Source organism: Apus apus, chromosome 6 (assembly GCF_020740795.1).
Source record: "Apus apus isolate bApuApu2 chromosome 6, bApuApu2.pri.cur, whole genome shotgun sequence".
NCBI classification, from domain to species: Eukaryota; Metazoa; Chordata; class Aves; order Apodiformes; family Apodidae; genus Apus; species Apus apus.
The window spans coordinates 4,151,041-4,176,325 of NC_067287.1; the positions used below are offsets into that span (position 1 = coordinate 4,151,041).

General features: G+C 38.2%; 1 protein-coding gene across 13 annotated transcripts in view; it reads left to right on the forward strand.

The window, feature by feature from the left end:
* The window catches only part of GTDC1 (glycosyltransferase like domain containing 1), a 184,079-nt gene that overhangs the window by 18,545 nt on the left and 140,249 nt on the right, over nt 1-25,285 (forward strand). For 8 of the 13 annotated variants that reach the window (XR_007889865.1, XR_007889866.1, XM_051623337.1 and 5 more), the window contains exon 2: nt 14,834-14,885. The exons of the other annotated variants lie outside the window; for them this stretch is intronic. The gene's annotated coding sequence lies outside the window, so the exon portion shown is untranslated. The remainder of the gene's footprint in view (nt 1-14,833; nt 14,886-25,285) is intronic. 13 annotated transcript variants of the gene reach the window in all.

Genomic DNA, 25,285 nt, shown 5'->3' on the forward strand with positions numbered 1-25,285 from the left:
GTAGTTCTAGGAAGGCCTGGTAAATGTGGGACTGCTGCTTTTTCTTTGTTTGTGTTTAGACCAGTCAATAGTTTTGTTATCAGATTCTCATGCATTTGATACAGCCATTTCTGCTGCAGCTTGTTCTCTGCTTTCCCTGCTTTTGCATTACTGTGGGCTCTGGATCTGTGCTTGATTTAAAGTCAATAAAAATCTCTATCGTAGCTTCTGTTAGTGTTGAAAGTCTATAATCACTTATGGTATTTGCTTGGCACATGAGCTTAAGAAAGCTGATCCTAAATGTGACTGATTTTGGAGGGGGGGGGGGCGGGAATCCACATATTTTCATTGTTGGTGGAAACTGTAGATGAGAACCTTAAAGAGGAACACCGAGGGGCATCCTCCCTAGGTTGTCCACAGCATATTTGGTTAAGAAAAACAGTTTAAGGAATGTGACATGCAGTTCTTGATGCAGAAAAAGGCTTCTGTATGCCTAATACATTGGAAAATATTTGTTAAAGAGCATGTCTTCCTTGTGCAAAAGTTGTTCCTGTAGTAGTATCAAGGTCAGTATTCACATAGGTTATCTTACACATACTGATGTGATGCCTGAGGTCAGCTTTGGTTTGTGAATGCAGCTTTAAGGACTACTTTGTCCAGTCCTTTTAAAAAGCATCTACATTACTTGTTTGTTTAGAAACTTACTCCTGCTCTTCCTGGACTTGTTTTCAGTTCATGATTAAAAAGTAACAGTTGTAAATGAAGCAGTGTCCTGCTTAACCAAGTAAAATTTGTGGAAATAATCCTTATGTATATGCATTCACCCATTGACTGATTCTCTTTTAGATGAATTGGTATTAATTTTAAGGTTAAAGTTTTCTGTTCTGGATGTTTAGGCAGACTTTTCTATTCTTTACTAAACCTTAGTGTGAGCAAATGTGTTGTCAATTCTCAATTTTTTGAGAATGACAACTGTGTTGTATTCTTAATTGAGGAGTATTAAGAGTGAGTCTGTGATTGAGGGAGGTTTTATCAAAATAATGAAAATCAGACTCAGCTTCTGGATCAAGTGGGCAAGTTCACAAGTCCCTGTAGTTCTCTGAATGCCCTGTCTTGAGTCTTTACTACTGAAAAGGTCTTAGCACTTCATCATGGGTTGGTGTGTTCACAGAGAGTCAGCATTCCTCTTCTGTAGTATTTCTTGATAGCTTTTTCATTAATCGTTTAGAAGTACTGAACTGCTTAATGGAGTCGGGTTAAAAAAATAATGCATTTTCAGAAAGTCTCCCTGTGTGTTATGTTTGCTTTCCACGTTTCACTTAAGCATTAATCAATTAACAGATTTTGATTTTAGTCACTTTCCAGGTTAGATCTCAGCGATACGTGGCTGGATAATGTACTCTGTAAATTAGGTGTGAAACGGTTGCAGAAAAGCACAAGCTGGTGCTGTGCGGAGCCAAGTCGGGTTTGGCCGGGCTTTGTTTTAGCTTGTGAACGCTGCCGTGTGAGCACAGGGCAGCCTGGCAGGACTGACGCTGAGCTGCAGCTAATCCACTGTCCCGGGGCTAAATTGATCCTGTTAGGAAATGGCTCAGATGGGTTTGTTTTGTTTTTTTTTCTACCTGCACTTTTCTAGCCGTTTTGTTGCCCGAGTTGTCTGTTTTCTGACCTATCCTGTACCTTCTGCTCTAGGTGATGAGGAGGAGAGTTGTTGTAGTGCAGCGCTGTGATGCTGAGCCTTGTTTGTTTACTGTTACTGTTGCAGATTTTACAAGTGAAAGACTTTATCTCGGTGCTCTAGTTTTCCAGGTGGTGGTCCTTCTAGGGCTGGCTGGAGGCTCTGGTTGAGATGCATGCCCAAAGAAGCATCACAAAGAGGTGAAGACTCTGGCTAGCAGTGAACTCCTGTAGCTTCTGTCCCCCCATTTGACCAGCAGTCCGGCTCATCAGGGAGGGGGAGAAAGGAAGCAGATTATTTGGAATGACACTTCTCATCTTTAGCTTTTATTTAACCCATTTAACTCTTGGTGGCTACTTTCAGGTTTATGCATTCAGCTCAGTTTAGGCTATCAGCTGTAGTTTTCTTGATGTCTTAATAAAACTGTGTGTGTGGATTACTTTTTATATATCACTTGACTGTCCTGAAACAAAAGGTATTTTCTAATGCCTAAACTTCTGATATTATCAGTTGGTAGTTGTGAGTAGAGAGAGGTGGGTGTCAGGTGCCAGAGTTTTGCTTACAAATAGGACCAGAGTATTGCAACAAAGATTTATTAGCAACTAACTTTAAGGATTCTGCCTTAAATTTAAAGCTTACAATTTGTGGATATTACTTACCTAGCGTTTGTGTCATATTATTTGAAAACTAGATTTATTATAGGTATATTATGATAGGCATTATTGCAACTCACAATGACTGTTCCCTGAAAATGAATGTCTGCTGAAGATGTTCAGTATAATTTATGGTGCAACAGAGATGGATGTAATTAATTGTTTATTGAAATAAATCTGTTTATCTGGTATGTGAACAAGGGAAGAGAAGAGCAAGTCATCAGAAGGAAAGATGCAGCTACCTCCACTCTTCTCATAAAGAATTCTCAACTCCTGAAGTCTCAATCTTGGCAGATAGTCAATGCCAGGGATGGAGAGCTGTGGATCATGTCATCTCTGCTTAGTTAAGATACTTCCCCAAAGTTCTTTTGCCCACTCTGCAATAATTTCATTGACTGTATTCATAGATTCAGCAACCTGTAACCTGTGCTCAAGCTGTATTAGTGTTTCTAATGTTTAGTGTCTGTTTGAGGGTGAGGTTGCTGTTAGTTTTCTTGAAATTTTACGAGCATTTCATATAATGATGTTCCTGTCATGCTTTTGGCCGTGAATCAGCAAAGCATTTATGTGCATCCTTTAATTGAAGCGTGGAGTTGTCTTGCTGTGCAAATGTCGAAGTCAGTGAGACTATTAATTAAAATTAAGTATCTGCATAAGTGCTTTTTCTAAAAATAAGTTGCTTCATAACAGCTTTAGGCCATATTTGGAGAGGAGGGGTTTATTTTTTTTTTTCAAATTTTGAAAATAGATATATAGTTTTCTCTGCATTGTATGATGATAAAATGCAGCAGCGTGTCAGAGGACAGAATGTTCATGGGATGGAGTCTGAACTTTCTGCCTTGTAAGATGTCACCTAAACTGCTGTTTATTTTGAAATAGAGAATAAAACTCTTACGGTTTTTGTATTGTGCAGGGGGTTGGCATGAAAGAAAACTTTAGGAAAAGTTCCTGCTGAAGCTGCCCCTGTAGTGAAAGCACACAAGTTAGTCATCAGAACCAGTCAGTTCATCCTCTCTCTTGCTGAGTGCCTGGTTACAGCTCTGTTTTTTCTCAATGGAGTAAAACCTTACATTGTTTAGTTAAAGTCAGTGCTTCTCAGTGGGAGACTTCTCAGCTGATTGTAGTGTGTGTCATTTATGTTTTCTATCTGTAGTCAAAGGCATTCTAAGTATTTCAAGGGAATACTGTGGGGTTTTTTCCCCCCTCTCCATATTAGACAATTTACACATTTACTGTGCCATTTACTTCACAAAATTATCTGGTTTATTAATTCTCACAGCACCTTGGTGAAATAGTGTACTTTTAGCTCCCAAGTCTGGCTCTTTATCAAATTCACTTTATCATGCTAGCCTGTTACCTTTCTTCAGATTTATTTCAAAAATAGACTTCTTTTTACAAGTCCCTGTATTCCCCAGCTCCTGTAAACCTATACATTAATAGAGGAGGGAAGAAATCACTGAAAGCACAGACAAGAGAAATGTGTTTCCAGCTGCTTGTACCGTCAGATACCTGATTGCATCTCTCTTGTCTTTTCTTGCAATGCTGATTTTTAAGGTCTTTCAGACCTATCTTTTTATAGGTATGTATATAAAGCACTGACCACATTCTAGTGCAGGAAATAAGAGATGTTACTGCACGTGATAGGAGCTGGTAAGGAGCATCCTTTGCCTGAGGTCATCCAGATATTTGAAGTCAGATGCAGAATTAGAGTGCAGGTGTTTTCTGACCAGAAGATGATACTTCTGAGGTGCTTCAGTGCCATGTGGGTTGATATCCCCAAGCTGTTGTTTTTTTACTGCTACAGTTCTTAGTCTTTATCATTTATCACTTATTCTCTTATTATTAGTAGAAACTGAGAATCATGCTTGCATGTGAATACAGTTAAATTCTTGCTGAAAATCACATGGTTGTTTCTAAAAATGGGGCTCAGAAGGTTCCTATTTTAAGTCATTAATTAATATTGTGGGGGAAGGAAGTTGCATTTGTTTAGTGTCAGTGCTAGAAGTTTCTGTGAAGCATTGTCACATGAACACGAAGCAAAATTTACATTGTTTGGGGAAAAAAGTGCCAATGTTGCCATCCTCACTGTGAGCACATCAGTTGCTCCTTATTGCATTTTAAATTTGATTTCATTGTAGGATGGTGAGCTGTTCAATAAACATAGTGGCTTCATTTATACAACACTAGACTTATTGTTAATGCACAGTTTCATACTGTGAATTACCTATGTAATATTGTGTCCAGTGGGATCCTGTATCACAAAATTTGCATAGTTATAGTGCTAGTGACATCGTATCTCATACCAAGAACCCAGGGACCTGATACAATATCAGTAAAACTGTCTCATAGGTATGATTCAAACAGTTTTATTATCAACATATGGGGTATGAAGGAGCCACAGAGGATAGTTTTGAGTGTAAGGGTGCTGGCCTGTCTTTTTCAGCCTGTAATTATATCAGTCCTCTTCTATGGCATTATTTGTTGCTGCTCTGAGATTCCTGAAAAATAACTACTAATATGGTGACACAAAGGATCAGAATAAATTATAATTGTTGACTTTACAAGAAATTCATTGGCAAAAAGGCTTACTGTCCTAAGCTTGGGTGTAATTTCTGGTTCAGCTTCAGGGCTTAGCCACATATACAAAATAGTATTTTTTGAAAGTCTTAGGGTTTCCTGTCAACCTTATCCTGTTGTATCGGGTGCTTCTGGGATTTGACAGATCTGAGGAGGAAACAGTAGTTTTTAATCTTAAATTAGGAGAATGCATTTTGTTTCTTTGATACTGGGATATTGAACTCTTTTTTTCCCCGAATGGAACATATTATAATTAGTCATTCTCAAATAAGGAGTTATTTGAATGCTTTGACATTCAAACCTAACTAGAAGATTGTAGTAGTGCTCTGTTTAGTTGTACCTTTAAAAATAATATATTTATAAAACGTTCTGCTTGGTGTAAAAAGTGATAAAAGTTTGGAGGTTTAATCTTTCTGCATTGTTGTAACTGGTTACTGAAAATCCATAGTGAATGCATAGGTACTAGTGAAAAGTACTGCATGACTACTTCCCTGATAACTTAAAAATGCTTATGTTTTTAAGAACACTGGGCTGAGCAGTGTCTCTGCAGAGCAGCTTGCACAGGGTTTAGGACAGTTACATGGACTTTATGCTAAATTTCTTTTGAATTTGTGTATTCCCTACTGAGGTTCAGTGCAGAAAAACTAGGCTGTGAAGGACAGAACTGGTGAAGATTAGCAGGAGATATACAAGGATGGGTGGTGCTGATGCTGGGACCTCTCACTGATTTGGAAGAATCTTCCTTTTTTTTCCTCCAGTCCATTTCCATTATTTCTGTAGATTTGTATGACACTTGTAGAAATTTGATCTGGAAGGGATCCTGGGAATTGTTCATCTCTTGTTTTCAGGTAAGATGAAACTTGTCTTAACCATTCCAGACTTAAATATACACTAAAAAAAGCAAGATTCTGTGAACTTTGTGCAGATTGTACTTCAGAATTTAATCACTCAATTCCTTTTCCAAGGTTCAAGCTCTCAATCAAAAGAGACACCTAAATTAAAGATACATTAAAATTTTAGTGTTCACTTGCAACAACTCCCAGAGCTCAGTGGTACCTGCTAAGATTTCCAGGTGTGTACTCTGGAAGCCATCAGTGAAAATTCTAAAGCATACTAGACTGAAGACAGATTTCCTGCATGTTTGAAATGTTCTGCCATTCTCATAGCAACTACTGGTTCTTACTTCTACAATGCAATTTTGTGTCTTGTGATATTCCTGCATCATGGTGGTGTAACCTAGATAATATTTCCTCTTCTCTAAAATGTATGAAAAAAAAATCACTAAAGTCAAGATGCATTTCCTGTCAAAAGGGGAAATTTAAATTGTCTTTATGTGAATTTTGTTTTCCCCTGAAGAATCTCGACTGGCAAGTCCTCTATGTACAAATAGTTTGCTTCATCACTGGTTTGGGTAACCTGTTGGTATGGAAGTAAGGATTGTTAGTAATTCTTGTTGCCCCTTTTTGTTCTCTTTTGGAGTAAGGTTTGTTTCTGCTAGCACTTCATGTCTTTGGGAGCTTTTCTGACTTCTGTGACTTTTCAGAGACAATTGCAGGTGATTTGGGAGCTATTTCAATTAGGTCCCTTCATATTCAGTAGTAAAAGACCTTAGACTTTGCCAGTTTTAATTTGTTTTGAAAAATATCCTCTCATCCTATTTCTACCTTGTCTGTGAAAGCCTGGATTGGAAGCTGTCTGACAAATTCACTGCTGTTGAGAATCTAAGGTCTTCTGTGAAGACTGATGTAAAAAAGCATTAAACCTTCCATTTTGAGAAATAAGTGGAAAAGTGTAATCCAAGCAGCAGTCCAGAAGTGGACAGATAGCAACTTTTAGGTGCATAAACATCACTATCTTCAGATCTCTGTATCTCATGCAGCTGGTCCTCTGGCTCCAAGGCAACCATCTACAGGGTGAAATGGTCACTTTAAATGTGTCCCGTACAAACAGTCAGCTCTTTCTTTCAGACATCATTAAACATAAACTTGTATGTTTTAATGTGGGGTTTTTTGCCTTTTAAAATGTAATTTTGCTTTTTGCACACTTTATTACAGTGTTTTCTCCTTTCCCATATCACTTTTTGTTTGGAGTAGAAAACTCACACCCACTTTGCTAAAGATGGTAAGGGAGTGATTTCTGAAATTAAGTATTAAATAAAAAAAAATTATATAAACAGATCTGGGCATCACGTCCTAGGGACTTGAGAACTGTCTGGGAGCCTCTATTACCACTCACGTTAATTGTTGCATATCTTGTAAATGTGTTTATTTCAAAGTACTGGAAGACTTCCAAAAAGTTTCTCTATTTAAAAGGGCAAAAAGGATGTCACAGTGGATTTAGCCCAGGACAAAATAAAGTAAAGGTTAACTTGGACTTCCATCAGCAAAGGCTTAAAAGCTAAAAAAAAATAATAATGAAATTAATGCAGGTCACTGGTTTTGTGATAAAGGCTTTGTGAGACAAAGCTGATATATTTTTTTTTAATAGGATTGTGTGTCTGGCCTATATTGCCATATTAAACTAATTTCTTTTAAAGCATTAAATCATTGCAACACAGTATTTTGGTATAAAAACTTAGATTATATGTAGCTGAGACACAGAACAGAGTAAAAATGTCCTGTTGCTTAAAGTGTAAGTTTTAAATGGGTTGAGAGAGACCTACATCTAGTGGGTCTCAAATGTGGTGGTGGCCCAGTTACAAGTAATCAGTTTTGTTGGTGATGTAATTTTTGCTGTTCTATTCTGCAGATAATGCAAGGAATACTGGAGAAAGATATCTGCAGTTGGTCATGAAAATACAGTAGAACTGTAGCTGGTACCAAAAACTTAGAATCATAGAATGTCTTGGGTTGGAAGGGACCTCCAAAGGTCATCTAGTCTAACCCCCTTACAATAAGCAGGGACATCTCCAACTAGAACAAATTACTCGGAGCCCCATCAGGCCTGACCTTGAATGCCTCTGGGGATGGGGCCTCCACCATCTCTCTAGGCAACCTTTTCCAGTGATACAGTGTGTTTCTTACAAGAAAAAGTGAAAGTGTGTAGTTGCCTATTTTACAGGTAGAAAACACAAGAGACAAGAGTTACGGCCAATAATTCAATGTAGAGCCTGGGTCTGGGGCTCCCTGCTCTTGCAGTATGTTGTCTCCCAGTGAGTCACTGTGTCCATGCAGACTTGTGTCAATTCCAGAGCAAATTCATTAGTTCAGCTTCATCCTATGTTTTGTGGGATAATACTCTTAATTGTTTGTGAAGGGGGGCTACCTTTCAGAAGATGGTTGATTGGTCAAGTTAAACTTTTTGTAACTCTGTGGGATGCATGTTTGAGCAGGCAGCCTGGACTATAATAAGGACTTCAGTGTGTGCAGTCTGGGGACTATCTCCATCTGTCTTGGTCATGTGGTGGCACTACCTGGTCCCATAAAGAAAAGGAGGCTTGATGGCCTTTTGTGCCCAGCTCAATGAGTAAGGAGTTCTAGGTATTCAGTAGATGTCTACTAATGACTCTTACTGTGCCTGCCCCAGAAATGATGATAGAATTCATACTGTGCTTCTAGTGTATTGTAAGTCTGACAAGGTTACAGGTTTTGGGAATCAAAGGAATTTTTCCTTCAAGGCAAGATTAGTAGCATGCTTGCTGACTGTTTATTTTCCTCCTTTTCAATCAAAACCTGGTTTTACATGGTTGCAGCAGAGGTGGGAAATGCTAAGATCACAAATGAGAAATGTCTGCGAACAACTGTGTCATTCTTCATCTGGCTGGACAGGAGTGGGAGATGGGTGGGCCCTACAGCAGAATAGGAAGAGATGACCAAAAAATGTGGCCTTTCAGATATGTATTTCCTATTTACCACTTTACTTCCTCCCCCCAGAAGTCAAAATATGTAGAATTCCCCTGTTCAAACTAATAGCAGTTGACAGTGAATCAAAACTGTTTTATACTTTTGGTGGGGAACATTAGTATTCCTCACCCTGAGAATGAATAAATTTGGTTGTGTCCTCAAGTGCAAAAGACAATAGAGCAGTAAAACCAAAATGAAAATACTGCTTTTTGGTGTAATTTTATATGTAGTGGACATACTAGTATTTTAAGGAAGGGATCCTCCTTTCCCAATGTCTCTAACACATTCAAACCAGCTGATACTGCCTCTATTTAGGAAAGGCTTCGTGGTTCTGTGCACATAAACCTGCCCTAAGCCTGGTCTTTTTAAGGGAACAAGCCTGTGTGACATAGCCTGTGTCAGTGCTGCTCCTTCTGCTTTCCCTTTTCTTTTCCAGTAACTTCTAAACTCAACAGGCACCTTGTATGAAGTTTGACAGAAGAGTAACAAGCTTAAAGGTTTTAGGCTGCTATGTGTTAAATTAAGATATGTGGTCAACTAATGAAAAGGCTATTATGGGCTGCAGGGAGGGAAAGGCTGCAGTGTAAGCTTTTACAAGACAGCAGAGAATTCAAGCAGTGCTTAGATTGTCTTGCTTATATTGACACATACTTCTTCTGGTGCCTTAATTGATTTGTCCACTCTGAGGTATCAGAACTGTGCTAGCACTCTAGTTCTATGTTGTAGTAGCTTTATTGAAGGTCTCCGTAACATGGAGTTTGTTAGTGTATTTTTCTTTAAGTATTGCAAGAGTGGAGATGCTGAAGAAAAGGTTTTGTGCTGTGGTGTATTCAATTTGTGGGTGGTATTGCTGTCCACAATGGTTGGAGAAGGTGTCATGCCCCTAGCTTGGGCATAGAATCATAGAATCACATAGGTTGGAAAAGACTTCTGAGATCATAGAGTCCAACCATTAACCCTGCTCTACGAAGTCCAGCACTAAGTCACATTCCCAAGCACCACGAGGCATGGAGATCTCTCTTGCATGCAGGTGACAGCCATGAGACTTGTCTAGTGGGAGGTGTCCTTGCTCACAGCAGGGAGGTTGGAACCTGATGGTATTTAAGATCCCTTCCAGCCTTGACCATTCTGTGATTCTGTGGTTGGTGAAAGGGGTTAAAGGCAGAAATAAGAACTTATTACAGGAAATTACAGACTTACAGTTATTCACATGAAATCAAATGCCAAGGACTACATATGCTTAATTTATGACGTTTTAATTATTTCTGTTCTAAATTCTGCCATATTGTGGATTTAATGAATTTTGAGATCTAGAAGTAAATGACAAACTCCAGACCCGTCCCTTCCACAAGTCTCTTACAGCCACCAAGATGCTTTCTTAATGGGGGGTTTTGCCATCTCAAAACCTGTAATGCCTCTGCAGCTGCCTCTTGCCGAGACGAGCAGGACCCACAGTAGCCTTGTGAGCTGGACAGAGATGAAACCTAAAGTAGTGTCTTTTTTGGGAATGTGTCTGTGGGTGGGAGAGGACAGGTAGCACAGCCCCTGTTCAGAGCTGGGGAAAAAACAGTCTTGTGTGGGAAGAGCAGCATCTCTGTAACCTCTAGTGCAATCACAAGTGAGTGAACTTGATGTGATGGAGGGCAAAATAAATGCTAATTTATGCAAGCATTATACATCATGTATCTTTCACTATAAAGTGTAAAAACTGTGTATCTTAGAAAGCCAGTACTATGATTAATACGATATAAAATGCAGGGTAAGATTTTAAAAAGCTTTTAAGAGTCTTTGCTCAACTGCCACTTTCAGAAATTATTTAAACAGTGATACCCAGGTTGCATTGTAACTCCATGAGACTTTCAGCTTCTCCTTTTGAAAATACAGCTCCAAGTTACTAAAATACTTTTGTCATGCTCAGTTTCAGATGGTGGTGAGCACAGGGGAGGGACATGCACTGCAATACTCCCAGCACATACAAAGCAATAGTGAGTCCAAGGGCAGACAGCTGTTTATTGGGGGCAGTGGAGATCAGATGGAGATCACCAGTGGCACTGTAAGAGGTGACCAAAATCCAGTTTCTCATTTATTTGCATCAGGCTTACACAGGGTAGGTAAGCACAGCCTGTCCATCTGTAACTTGTTTCCAGCTTCAGCGTGCAGTGATGTGGCTCCATAAACCTTAGCGATTTCCACATGTAGGCTTGATATGCAAGTGTTGTCATTGAGTGACTAAGCTGTTGGCTCCTTTGCACTGTTGTGCTGGTAAAAATGCAAGACTGTAGGTTGCAGATCTGTGAAACTGACAGTTGTGTTCTTGGGTACTCAGGTGTAGAAGGACAAGCAAGAACTATTCTCTCCTGTGGATTTTGCACAAGTACCTGTGTCCTCTGTGAGCCCTTTCTACTGCACCTTCTGAGTGTTCAGCTTGTCCCCATCTCCTCTGGAGAAGGGGTGGGATGAAGCTGGAGTGCTGATGACCAGCAGGGTTGTGATGTACATCTGTGCACTGTGTCTGATGTATTTCTGTTAGAAGGCAATTCCTTCTGACTTAATACATTTTTCTTGTGTTGCCAGTTGACCTTTTCACAAAGGACTCACAACTGTGTTTTACATTGAATGCATTTCATTTTTAATAAGGCCACTTTTCACAAGCAAAAGCCTAATGGAAACTTAACTGGTGAAGTAAGAATTTTTGGAAATGATTGGAGGTTTACAAATGACAAGGCTTTCATTTAAAACCAGGGAAAATCACCGACATCTTCTGTTGCTCTTTTAGGTCATCATTGCTAGAGGCTTGAGGCTGTTTTTTTGGGGTTTTTTTTGGCTGAATTATGAAAATATGGGGCTTCAAAATCTGAGGAATATGTCATAGTGCAAAGCAAAACGATATCCTGTGTTCAAATGGTAGCAGTGGTGAGAACAGACAGTTCTGAATCGTGTGGTTACTGCTGTGAAGGTACTTCAGAGACTAAAACTAGAATATCTTCTAGCACTTCCATCTGCATACCTGTAATTCACATCATCTGTAAAAAGGACTTTACCACAGGCTTGCAAAGCGAGGCTCAAAAGCATGTGTATCAAATGTCAGGCTGCACTTTGGTCTGGAAGTGGCTGAGGTGTGGGGGAAGATTGTGTTTTGTGCTGTGTTTTGCCAGAGAGGTGAAGTAGGGGCTTTTCCCATGCAGAAGAAAAGGCAAAGCATCAGCTCATGTTCTGCTATTACATGTTTTCATATATGTTCATATATAGGCTGGTATGTTCTTTTTCTGTGCTTTGGCTTTTTTTTTTTCCTGACAACTTGAATTTGAATATTATCAACTGGAAATTTCACAGGATTCTGGTAAAGAGTTAAAAATTATTTTGAGGTGATTTCCAGTATGTAATCTCATTAGCTTACAGTTTCAGCATACTTTGTACCAGTACCTTCTCATATTTTTTTAATGAGACAACCCAGGGGGAGTTACTCAGATGTTTGCTAGGAAACAGCAGCTGCATGGGTGCTGGCTAGAACCTGCAAATGTGCTGCCAGTTTATCTGAGCCAATGTGCTTGGTAGGACTGTGGTGTAGCCAGAATAGCTTTTGCAGAAGTAAATCTTAAACTACCAGTTTTCTGTTTTGTTTTAGACTTTGTTGTTTGATTGTGGGTTGTTTTTGGTTTTGTTTGTTTTTTAATTTTTTTATGAATAAGATGTTTATATAGCAGGGCAGTTCTAAGCTTATCTTAGGCATGTATAGGGGTACAGTTAAAAACCATTTAAAAATCTCTCTTAGGATGGGTTCAAAGTATTCAAAACATGGACTTTAATAATGGAATCATAGAACGGTTTGGGTTGAAAGGCATCTAGTTCCAACTCCCCCTACACGATCAGGGACACCTCCCACTAGATCAGGTTGCTCAGAGCCACATTTAACCTGCCTTGAACACTATATATATATATGTGTGTATATATATATGCATTCCTTCACTTGAGGGTTATTTAACTTTTGCTGGCTTAGAGACCCTGTAAAAAATGAGTGCAGATGTATAGGAAGCTGTGTTCTCTCTGAGATCAGAAGAGGCTTCTTTTGCTCTTCATGCAGCAGCAGCTGAGAATGAATGCCTACAACTTAAAACAGTGGCTTGCTTGCTTACAGCAAATACCCAGATTTAAATAAGGTCACTGGGGAGCTTTCTAGGTACCATGTGCTCACCTGAATCCATGAATAGTCCAGCTATAAGGATTTAAGTGGTAAGAGTGAAAAGTTTGCATAGTGTCATCTTTGAGGGTCAGTGTATACAGTCTGTGCAGAAGAACTTCTGATCCTGGTTAACCTGGGGTGTGAAAGTTTTGAAATAAATGCAGTGTCATAACTTTGAAATACTGAAAGAGCTTGTTGGGCCAGCTAGTTCATCGTAGTTTGGAATGGATACTAAAACACCTCCTTGCACCTAGGAGGGAAGTCTAAAAAGGAAATAATGACTTAAAATACGTTTTAATCTTTGTACTAGATGAAGATATAGGGTTATTTTAAAACTTCTTATGCAGGAAAAACTGCATTTTGTCGTTACAAAGGTTTGGCAGTGTAATGATAGTCTTAAAAATGCATGTGACTGTACTGTTCTAAAAGCATTTGACAAAAGCTAAATGTGTGTTCCGTGGTCAGCAAAATCTTACTGGTTGGTGTTGTGTGTTTTTATTCTGTAAGGTTATTGGCAGCTAGAAGAGTTGTGTTTCTGTATCTTTTGTGGAGCTGTAATGAACATGAAGTTATCATTGTGAAGCTTACACTTTTGACAGTAAGAATGGCTCTTCAATCTCTGAAGGCTGCTGGGTTCTCCATGCAAGTTGAAACCATAAACATTTTATGGCACCAGATGAATTGCTGGGCTCCAAACATAAATTTTAGAAAAAAGAGGGGGAAAAAAAAAAAAGAATGCCTGCATCCTTGGATTTCTTGAACTTGAATTCCTGGAGGAAGGAAGAGCCATATGTGGTAACTTACTGTGGCAACTTCTAATGCATTGGAAGAATATAGACTGCAGGTGACTTGGACCAAATCCTGTAGACATCCTGTGTGCTGGAATATGGCCTAATTTTAGTAAAATAAGACTTCATCCTCAGCTTGCGTTGTCCAGACAGTTGAATGATTTTAGCTAAACTACCAGATTAAGTATTTATATGTATTTAGTCATTCTAGAGGGAGAGCAGAGTCAAAGACCATGGGCCTGAACTGCAGTCTTTAGGTTTCTTTTTTGAACAGAAGAGCATAGATGAAGAAGACTATTTTTGTTTCTTCTTTGGAAAATGAAAACAAAGGAGACTGATGTCCTGAAGTTTTAATAATCACTTAAGAATGGCTACTTACACTTCTTTACAAAAATTGGATGAAAGAGCCTTGCAGATAAGTTAAAGACCACAAAATATAGAGCTCTGCTTCATAACTTTAAACTGAAATAGTTGTTTCTTTGAATTGCTTGTTTTTACCCCTGTTGCTATAGGTATCAAAGCAGCTAGCTATTACCATTTCTTTGTAAGGATTTTTGCTTGTTTGTATTTACATTTCAGCAAATCAAAGGATAGGGCTTCAGACACTAAGCAGAAGGTGTGTTGTTTTAAAGATCTGCTAAATGTACCTGTACCCAGTCATTGTAGTTATTGCAGGTACCAGCAGCAGTGCAGATGCAGTGACATGTAATTACATACTCTGCATTCTTAGAAAATGTTTTTTTTGTTGCTAAAGCTTTATTCTTTGGTGTTTTATCTCTATTAGCTAGATAAAGCTGGCTCATACTGCTACTCAACTATGCTTACAGCTTTCTTGTGGTGTTTGAAAGGACCCTACATGTTAGCTACCAGTATATTTTAATGATACATGCTACTCTTATTGATTTATATTCACCTCTGTGTCACTTTAAATAGAGACATCCATTCTGGGTTCTTTGCAGGAGCCTACATTATTAGGTATTTGAGACCTCAGAAGAAATCTGAAGCCTTAGACATTTTAGCCGGGGAGGGGAAATCCTAATAGTTGATTTCTGCAATGATTGTAAACAGCTATGCATCTCCATGGAAGTAGTGTATCAATTCTCAGTCTGTTGATTAAAGTTATATTTTGTTTCTAGACTTCATGTTACATCATGGAACAAATAGAGAAGATTCATGAAGGCATCAAAGGTAACTGCATATGAAAGCCTGATTGTGCCACATACTGAGAAGCAGTGTTTTGGCTTTGTCTTGTGCAGGTCTTTATACAAATGACTGTAAGTGAGATGAAATGTGAGCCACTTATCTGCCTAATATTGCTGTTATTCACCAAAGTTTCCCCATTATGAGGATGGGGATACTCTTGTTTGTCTTCCCATAAGCACAGATAGTCAAATGATGAAAACTCAACTGAGTACAGCCCCCAATCCACTCATGCAGCAGTGCTATTGGAACCTGCAGAGCTTCTTGTACAAAAAAAAAGGAATTTTGGGGATGATTGTTTCTACACTTGCATCGTTTAATACTTTTTTAGTGTCATTTTTCTAAATAAAGGTTTATTTTAGTTATAACTTGAAAGACTGGCTTTAAAGCTGCACGCAGTGACTGATCTTCTTTTGAAGAATTGAGTCTATTTACAGAATCTCACTACTGTTTTCTACAAAATTCTTTGCAATGTTTCTTTCAACTTTTGAAATTCATTAGCTGAAAATCATGTGTCAGATGTCTTCAGTCTTTGAATTGCTGTTTTATTTAACAGCTTTGCATATCTGTGAATCTAAATTAAGAAAGTAATTTAGTGAGGAAATAGTTAATAACAAAACATTAAAAATAGTGTTTGAGACACTTAGTTTTGCTCAGGAAGTTTTCATTTTCTATAAATTGTGCTGCCTCATTATTTGTAATATTGAAACTGCTCCTAGTCCATAGTAGCAGTCACTTGAAGAAATGAAAGTAATGTTTATAGTTTTGGGTGGAAAAAACTGAGTTAGACTTAGCGGGCCAAATTCTGCTTTGAAGTAAAGTGGTAAGAACCTCAAGTATTGCACAGAGTTAACAGGACTGCAAACAAGATTTTTAATATTGTTTTGGAGTGGTTCTGTTTAGTGAAAAAATGCAGCGTAAGCATTTTGTTAACCAAAGTCAGGACTGGGATTCTCCAAAGCTGATGCCTAGTGTGCCTCAAAACTTGGTGGTAGCTGGTCAGAAAGTGTGACAGAAGAATTTGGAGGTGAATATGCAGAGTTACTCTAGAAGCTGCTTTGGTTGTGCTGGTGGATGATGGTCTCTCCGCTGTTATGTCACAAGGGCAGTTTTTGCTCTCCTGCTTCAAGGTTGGTTGACTTTTTGTAGTCACTGAGTTTCTTTTTTCCTCTATCATAGCTTGGTAATTGACCTTGAGTGTCTTCTAGTTTGAGTAATTATACCTTAGCTACTTTAAAATTCACTTCACAGTCTCAGTAACAGGCTAACCTTTATTTCTAGTAGAGTCTTTTCCTGGCTCTAGTCATGACAGAATGTTTTTGCATGTTTTAGCTGTCATTTTTCTAAAGGTTTTGGAACCTCTTGGTGTTCAGTGCTTAGGATGAAGGAGCCTTAAGTTGGCTCAGACTTCCAACCTGGGTTAGGTTTTATTTAGGTGGTTTCATCAAGATAAAGTTCACTTTAAATTGACTTCTGTCATTTATGGATATTTCAGCTATAGAAAAATAGCACAGTGCTGTATAGCAGCAGAGAGAACAAGCTGGCACAGGGTGATGTAATCTGGTATGTTAGACTTCAGCCACAGGATTAGTTCTTGGGGAGCATATTTTAGACAACTCACTGTTTTCCTTAAGTTATCATGTAGTACTTTCTCCTTTTTTAATGTAGGTTTGACTGTTGGCAGAAGTAATCTGGACGCAGTGCTTAATTTCATGTTTTTAGTCATACATCAGGGAAAAAAATATTTATCATCAAACAGCCAATAGAAATATTTACTATTACAGTTCTAGCTACAATGTGTCTGCACTTTACTACAAAACTTTAAAGGGAAAATGATGGGCAGCTCCAACAGTCCCTCACTCTGCTCCAACAGGTCGTCTTTTTCATTTGCTGTTAATAAAAAAAACATAGCTGATAAACTAGGTTTATTTTGTTTTAAATTGATCATTAAGGCAGAAGTTCCAATATGGTGCAAAATCAAGTTCCATAAAAAGACAGACCTGCACACTTTTATATAAAGCATCAGTATTTTTTGTCAAAAAACCTCTATGTTGAGTAAGAAGTTAATTTGCTTCTCAATGAACAATGTGGAATTTCTCTACCAATCACAGTTTTGTAACTGTTGCTGCTTTCCTAGCAACATCTGCCAGAAGCTGTGGTGAGTTCTGTTTGAATATAAAGCAGTTTGGTAACACTAGGAATCCTTCAGAGTGTGTCAGCAAGTTGTTATATTGAAAGGCTTCAAGAGGCAATACATTAGGCAGAAGGCAGTGGTGATACCTGTAGAGCACACCGTACGTGCCCTTGAGCAAAAGGTAATAATTAGTTGCTTGCACTCCTCTGCAAACCATCCCAACTGTTGGTGTTTATGAATTGCAAAGATCACTGTGATACCAACTTGGGCTCCAAGCTGCTGGAGTTGTTTATGCCCATTTCCCTTTTAATACAAGATGTTTTGATGAGGGCATTTAATCCCAAGGGATTTGCATGCCATAATCCTACCTTCACTGATTTAAGCACAAAAGTAAGGGTAGTTCTTCAAACTATTTTAAGTGCTAACTTCCACTTTGGCATGAATAATAAACAGTAAGAACAGCTCTGAAAATATCTTTGTATTTTCCTGGCTGCATGTAAAGAAGCAACAAATCATTTAGTTTGGAAAAACTCTTAAGATCATTGAGTCCAACTGTTAACCCAGCACTACCACATGCACCACTAAACCATGGCCCTAAGCACCACCTCAACACTTGTTTTAAATACCTCCAGGATATTTAAAATATGATTCAGTTGTTTCTGTCATACTTATGGGATGATGGGTATTAAAAGTCATGAAGTATCTCCTGTTGAGTAGCTTGCAGATTGAGAAGGTACCTGCAGCTTGTGCATACCTGCTTTGCTAATTAGCTCATACCCCTTCAAAGAATGTGTTTTGCACTTCAAAGAAAGTAAGAGCTATGTGATTTGAGTAATATAACTTGAAAATTTAAATAAGTTTAATACGGCAAGATTACACAGCAGATGTATCTTTGGTTAATTTGTACCGTGTATGTTTTAGAGCCCATTCATGTGGACTCCTGACACTTTAACTGTTCTGCTGTTGCAGAAGTCTGTGTTTCATTGATGTGTGTGGACTTGAGGAAAAAACAGTAACTACAGCACAAAATTTGGTAAAAAGCAGGTTTGTGCAGAGCTCCTCCATGATAAAGTCTTGCTGACCAGTGAGAATATGGTGAACTGGAGGCTGATTTTGTATTAGCTGAACTGGGGGGAAATGGAGAAAAGTTTTCTTTTTTAACTGCAAGTTGTTAACATGAAATCTTACTATGGAAGCTCCTTCAGTTACCAGGTTTGATATGTGTTTTGCACATCTCCCCACATTTCCACTTGGGAGTGGGAGGAAACAACACAATTGCTGTAGTTCATGTCAGTGAATTAAAAGAATATATTAGGAAAAAATGAGATAATGTGAGTAAATATTACCTGAACCATATAATTTAAACCTGAGCTATCTCCACTGAATTATAGGAGTGGGAGGAGTTTGTTAGTCACCATGGAAGGCAAAGTGTCAAAATGACTAATTATGCTGTTACAAGGCTGAGAAGATGAGGGTAATTCCTGAGAAGCAGAACAGGTTTTTAAGAACTGTGGTAAGACTATCCCCAATATAAATATAGCTAATACTATTTTGGTATAATTGCTTTAGTTGTCATAGCACTGTTTGGGAGATCCCAGCACACCCTTGCTTGCATGGGACAGTCCTGATGGCTTTGTGTAGGTGGGAAACATAAAGTTTTGAACTTGGAAATTCATTGTGTTACACCTGGTTTTCTGTGGCTGTAGTTTATCTAATGAGAATATACAGTATTTCACTTGCCTCCAGACCTTAAAGCTCACTGGGGAATATCTTCAGAAAGAAATGAGTTTAGTCTGGCCCACTTAGCTTAAGTTCTGCTGTGTAGCAGATAGGAATTGTTTTAGATCATAGGGGATGCTGTGTCATGTGTTGATAGCCTCCCTCAGAGTTTTTCAGTAGGTCTTCTCATCTAATAGTTAATGAAAAACTTTAGTTGTGATTTGTTAGTGTAAAAAGAGTTGATTTCACCTTAAATATTTCTCAAAGGAGCATGAGAATTGGAATGTTCCTGCTGGGAGTTTGCTACTTACCTGTTTAGTGTCTGATTCTTTAGGTAAAATGACATCACCCTTGTGCTCTAAAGAAACGTGCAGAATTCATGTCTCAATATTTAAGGGGCTTAATTTCCTGGTTTCAAACAGAATAATTTTCGGAGCACTTGAACGTAACCAGGGCGATACACTGATTTAATTCTGTCAAATGTAGCCCTGATGCAACACCTTTTTTTTTTTTTCTGTTAAAAACCCCCTAAGTTATTGATATGTCATTTAGCATTGGTGCTGTTGGAAGCCTCATAGTTTGATAGTTTGGTCAAAACTGAAGGATTTCAATAGGAAGAAATACTTTTTTTACATCAAGAATGTTGCAAAAGTACAGGAAATTATCTGAAATATTCCAATAAAAATGATTGTTACTACTATAATTTAGTTTATTTGCTATATAAATGCATTAACCTTTGAGGAAAAGAATATCCAAGTGCCACGGTTTACACATGCAAGATATAAATGGCACAAGCATAGCTGTTGCATCAACTAGTGTGAACCACAGTCATGGTTGTCACCGTTCTGACAGAAAATGGTGTTTCACAAATGTGAAATGTGAAGAAATGCACTTGGTGTGGAGTCCCACCCAAACCCAATAAACAGGATTATTTTGTTTTTGCTTCCGCAAGAGGTGGGCAGTTGCTGCACAGTGTTACTACTTCTGTGATAGCTGATTCATCCCTTTGCTATGCAAATTTTAGGTATACAAGGATTCAGTACTTTTATTAAAGAAATATGCCTGCAGGCTGTATTGGTAGGCTTTGGGGAGATACCTGGTTTGGTGTGAAATAAATAGTTGTTAAAAGATCACATGAATTAATGTCTTAGAAGATGCAAAGTGATGCTTTGAGCGTTTTGAGAGCACCTTCCTGTAACCAGCAAGGGAGCTTGCCACTTGGTTTTGGTTTTTCAAAGAAACCTCACCAACCGCACGGAAAAATCTCAGAGCTAAAGGCCAGGGTGGGGAAGAGGAGACCAGCAGTGTGTCACTCTAAAACCACAAGGATCAGGACTTGAATTTCAGACACCCCCAGTTCCAACCTCTAGGGGTTGGACCCTTGGAGTAAATGCTCAGTGCTCCTGGTGGAGGGAGTAGTTGCTTTAGCTTGAAGTTCTGTCTTCAGACCATTTGAGTGCTTAGCTTTTAATGAATGGATTTAAATGCCATAATTCAGGTTTATGTGCAAGTTGTAGGCATCCAAGTTTGCATGATTTGAGTGAAATGGGAGGGGGAAAAACCACTCTGAAAGCATTTGAGTGAAAGACTGCTTTGGTGCTTGCAGTTGGTGTTGGAGATTTGTCTTGCTAAAGAAAACAAAATGCTTCCTTAAAAGCTATTTGCTGCTTAATGTGGGACACATTTTAATACACAATTACAAAATATAATGCCAGTTTAATAAAATTTAGTTTGTAAAATAGCTATTAGATTAAGCCCAGCCCCTTTTTATTATGTTGCTGTCACAAATATTAATCAACTCCTTACTTCAATATGAAATTTGCTCTTGGTGCAGTTTTATTATCCTTTCTTTCTCTCATCCAGCAGCATCATTCTTTCTATGGTGGTTTCTTTTCTGCTGGAGGAATAGCGTGTTTTGGAAACATTTCTTTTCTATGAATAACTTTATCTTCATTTATGTAACTGTGATGAGGACTTTTATGCCTTAATGATCTAAACTAAATGAATTAACTTGTTCGTTACCTTTCAGTAAAGACACTTCACACAACTCCTGCTTCTGACTTTTAAGTGTAAATCAGCCCAGAATTTTAAATGCCTGAACTTGTGTTTCTTGTGCACACTTAGGTAATACCACTGAAATTAATCATCCTGATATTTGTCTACATGCAGAATTTGTTATACTGATTTAAAAGGAGCTGATGGAAATAGATTGCAGCTCTTTAGGTAAGGCAGGAGCCTTCCTTTCCTTTTCCTACCTCTCAAAAAAGTGCTCTCATCTTAAAAAATTTGTCATTTTTAATCCTGTCCTATTGTTTTCATTGGGAGGGATTAGTAAAGTTAAATCTTAGCTTTTGCAGCATTAACATTAGCTTATATCTGTCATATTTGTCTCCTAGCTAAATTAAATCCTGTTTTTTTTTCCTCTGTCACACTTTGTTTGAACAAACTAGTCTACCTAGAACTTGGTGTGGGGTTTTAGTGAGGAAAACATCATGAATAGTTGAATGTTTTTAAAAGCTTGATTTTTATGCTGTTTGTCCTGGTTGTCACTGCACACCCATCCAAGCCATGCAGAGGTACCTGTGGGAACCTGTCTGGTGCTGTTGATGTTGCTTGGTGGATCTATGTCTGCAACCAAAGCCATCCCTTCTCAGAGAGCCTGAACGATGGCTTCCCACTGTTTGTGGGGAGCTGCCAGATAATGGCAATTAGGCATGGAAACCATTAAAACCATTTAGTTGTGGTTCTTTTGATGATACCAGTGTCAGAAGAAACAATACACTTTGTAAGCTGTTAGCAGCAGATTAAAAAAATAAAAGTATAAAACCCATCAGGTGTACATGGTGTAGCTTCAAGGAGAATATAGTGGTTGGGCATGTGAAGTGTTGGGGGGACATGAGCCTGAATTTGATTTGATGAGTAACTATTTTATTTTCTTCACATTTCATCTAGAAGCAGACAAATGGAGAAGAAAATAAAATATTTTGTGGGAAGCATATGGAGGAGTCCTCCTAGGCCTGTTTTCATTATGTTTCAAAGTTCTTTGGACAGACTTCTGAAAAGCAGGATGTCTGGCAGGCTCTGGGATGGGAAGAGCGAGGTGCCTGGCTGCTCTTCTTGGGCGTAATGGCAGCCTCCTTTGATCAGATGGAGAATTATAGTATCTAATTTTTCTACAAAAGTTCTTTTAAAGTTGTAAGCTGCTCAGATACGCTCCTCCACAGCTTTTATTTTTAAAAAAAATAAATTAAAAAAATCATTTTATTCAAGTGGAAACACATCACCAAACAGCATGAATTAAACCTACTTTTGCATCCTGGCCAGTCAGATCTGCTTTACTGCTTTTTCCTGTTACTCCAAAAAAAGTAGTATTTTTATTATTTGTTAGAGAGGAAGAGTGAAAAATGGTATGTTATGTAGAAGCTGCCTGTCTGCATCACAGAATAGAAATGTGTGAGAGCTGATGCTTTCTGCCATTGCTTTTATTTAGCTATAGATTCTTCTTTAGTTGTACTTACATACTCAATTCATGTGCCTGCCTTCAGATTTTACCTGTTTTGACAAAGAGTGCACAGACAATTGCTAAAATAGAAGTTAGCAGGAAATTGGGAGGTCTTTTTTTTTGTTTCTAAATTTGACAGAATTGTTACACTTCATTTATATAGTCTAGTTTCCTTAGGTAGCTGTTTCCTCCTGTGTGTAAGTAATGCTATTAGCAGTGACGGGGCTTTGAACTGTCATTTCATACCGCTGGAAGTTAATTACTAGAAAACTGGGGGTTTCTTTTTTTACGTTAACCACTTTCATATAAAGTATCTTGTCTTCACTGAGGTTGTCGCTGTGAGGTAGGAATAACTACAATAAACTGAAGAATTGAGCAACAGAGCCTTTGATCATGCCAAAATGTGAGCATGTGTTGAACTTTATACTCGAGCATTCCCACTGGCTGTGCAGGGCTTATGCTGCCGTGTTTCAAGGGTCCGTGGTTTGATAGAGATTTGAGAAGTCCTTAGCAGGCTCAACAGTAAAACCCAGATATCCTATCAAGCTAGGGTGCTTTAAGTCTTTGCTCAGACTGCTTAGTAGACACAGAATGAAGAAGATAATATATTTGTAGCTTTTAAATTCAAACAAACCTTTCAATTAAAGGAATTCTTGACAGTTTTAAATGCTGTGTTTGTGCAGTGTTTGCACTGAACGATGAGAAATGGTGTGATTTAGTTTTTTCTTTTGGACTGGAGAAAAACCGAGCCCATTTACTTTTATATTGTTGCAGTGTTAAGCATCAAATGATATACTTTATATTTACTGTTCTCAGTAGTTTCTCCAAAATGATAAGGCCTCTTATCCTGTAGTATTGCAAGTAGAACAATGAGCTTACCAGCACTGATACAGCAGGAGGTTGCTTTCAAAATAATTGCAGAGGATGATCTGATTTTTTGTGATGTAGTAACTTGCTATCTGCAAAGACATACACATTTGTATGAGGAATGTTTTTCCTGCTATTAGAAGCAAAGAAACATAAAACTTGAAAGAGTTATTTTGTTGTTTGGTTGGTTTTTTTTAAAGTGAAAGAGAAAATAAGGGTCACAACTCAAGATGGGACAGCTCTATAGTGGTAAAGAACAGGGGCTCGTAGGATAATTCAGGTTGGAAGGAGATGTTGGAGGCCATCTAATCCAACCTGCTCAAGGCAGAGCTGGCCGTGAGCCTATGATACCTATGTCCAATGGAGTATGTGATTATGGAATTATGTGAGTATTACATGATCTTCTTCTGTGGTGTCTGCATTTAATCTGGTGCAACTTTCTAGTTGACATTGAGGGATGTGACTCACAAGGCTGTCATTTATATTCTTTTACATTATAGAATACACTCTGCAAAATACTTTAGCTGATTTTTCTCATGATTTGGATTCTGTGCAATTGAAAGTCAGGCCAGCACCTCCAAGTGAAGCAAGTATCTTCTTGAAAGATGTAAAATACAGAAGTATGTGTTTTGTTTCTTTAGCACCAACAATGTCTTCATTGTAGGCATTTATTTTTTTTTTCTGTAAAGATTTAGTATGATTAATAGTTACTATGGAATACTTACAAATGTATTCTGTCTGCAAAGAATTGAGAGAGGTCTTTTTTTTTCTATTGGCATTTGAAAAGCACAAAAAAGTGACTACTACAACAGAATTTTATTAATGAATGATTTACACTGGTTCCAGCTGTGACCATGTGATTAGTCCTTCACTAAGCAACAATGGGTATTTTCTTTCTGCTTTTATTTGATTTCCAAGAATGTGTCATCTGTTACATAAACTGCTGCCAGTATACCCCGTGTAAACTGGTATTTTTTATTTCCCTGAAGCGTAAGATGAATACCCACCCATATCCTTCTGGAAATACTGTTTTAAATGGATTGGGAATTTTATTGGCTCTATCTGATTCAGCGTGCCAAAATCATAAAACTTAAAATATTTATTAAACGCACTAGACTGTAGGATGCCTTGTTCCCTGGTAGTGCAAAAGATAGATTATTTTCACTTTTACATTTCTATCTTAATATTTTATTACAGCAATACAATGTGTTATAGAGGTGGACAAGCCTGCAGATTGAAATGTGGATAGTCCAGATTGTTCCTTTCCCTCGACCATATGGTGTAGTTCTAAAAGCCTTTTGTACGCTGTCTGTTCAGTTAATTGTAAACTCGGTCTTTAACGTACCTTAAAAAAAAGACAGAGATGTGAACTAAAAGTCAACCTATCCTCTGGTAAGTAAAGTTTGCTAAAATATAGATCTGAATTCACAGTCCTGGTCTCTTGGTAGATTTTCTTTCTGGGTGAATTTGAAAGTCTTTCACTGTCTCTTGGTAACAAATGTGAGTATGTGCATGCAGAGGGACAGGTTTTTCCATTTCCTCCTCAGGAAGGGGGGGAGATTTGAGTATATAATGAACATTTCATAATATTTTTGCTTGGCAGACAGCTCTGCCAGTGGGTGATGTGCAGGAACATCGAAGATTTCTGACAGATGGATGGTAGGACTGCTAATACACCTACCCACGTTTCAGCGTCTGATGTGCCCGGTGTTTCTCTGATGCGCGAGAAGCTTGTGCTCACACTTTGGTCTGATGTTGCCTGGTGCTGGGGTTTAGAAGTCAGAACCAAGTCTCTCTCTGGTTTTTCATGTGCTACAGACGGTAGTTTATTATAGTCTTCACAAAGCAAGGCATTTATTACAGAGGCAAAGTTGTTTGGGGTTTTTTTGTGTGTAATAGAAAGTTAAATATTAATTGCTATGGAGTTTCAGAAGCGATTTTATTTTCTGTTGTCTCAACTTAAGAAGCTGTTTTTGAAAAATGACTGTTTTCAATGAAGATAGGGTTGATATATCTAAAGAAGGAAAAAGGAAAAGAGTAGGAGTCTCTCACTGAAACTGCTCTTCTCTGAGTCCCAACCTGTTTTTCAGCATTGGAGACTGTTTGCTCATTAGTGGTGGTTTCAGTGGTAGGCCAGGCTCACATCATTCGTGGCTTTGGAGGTAA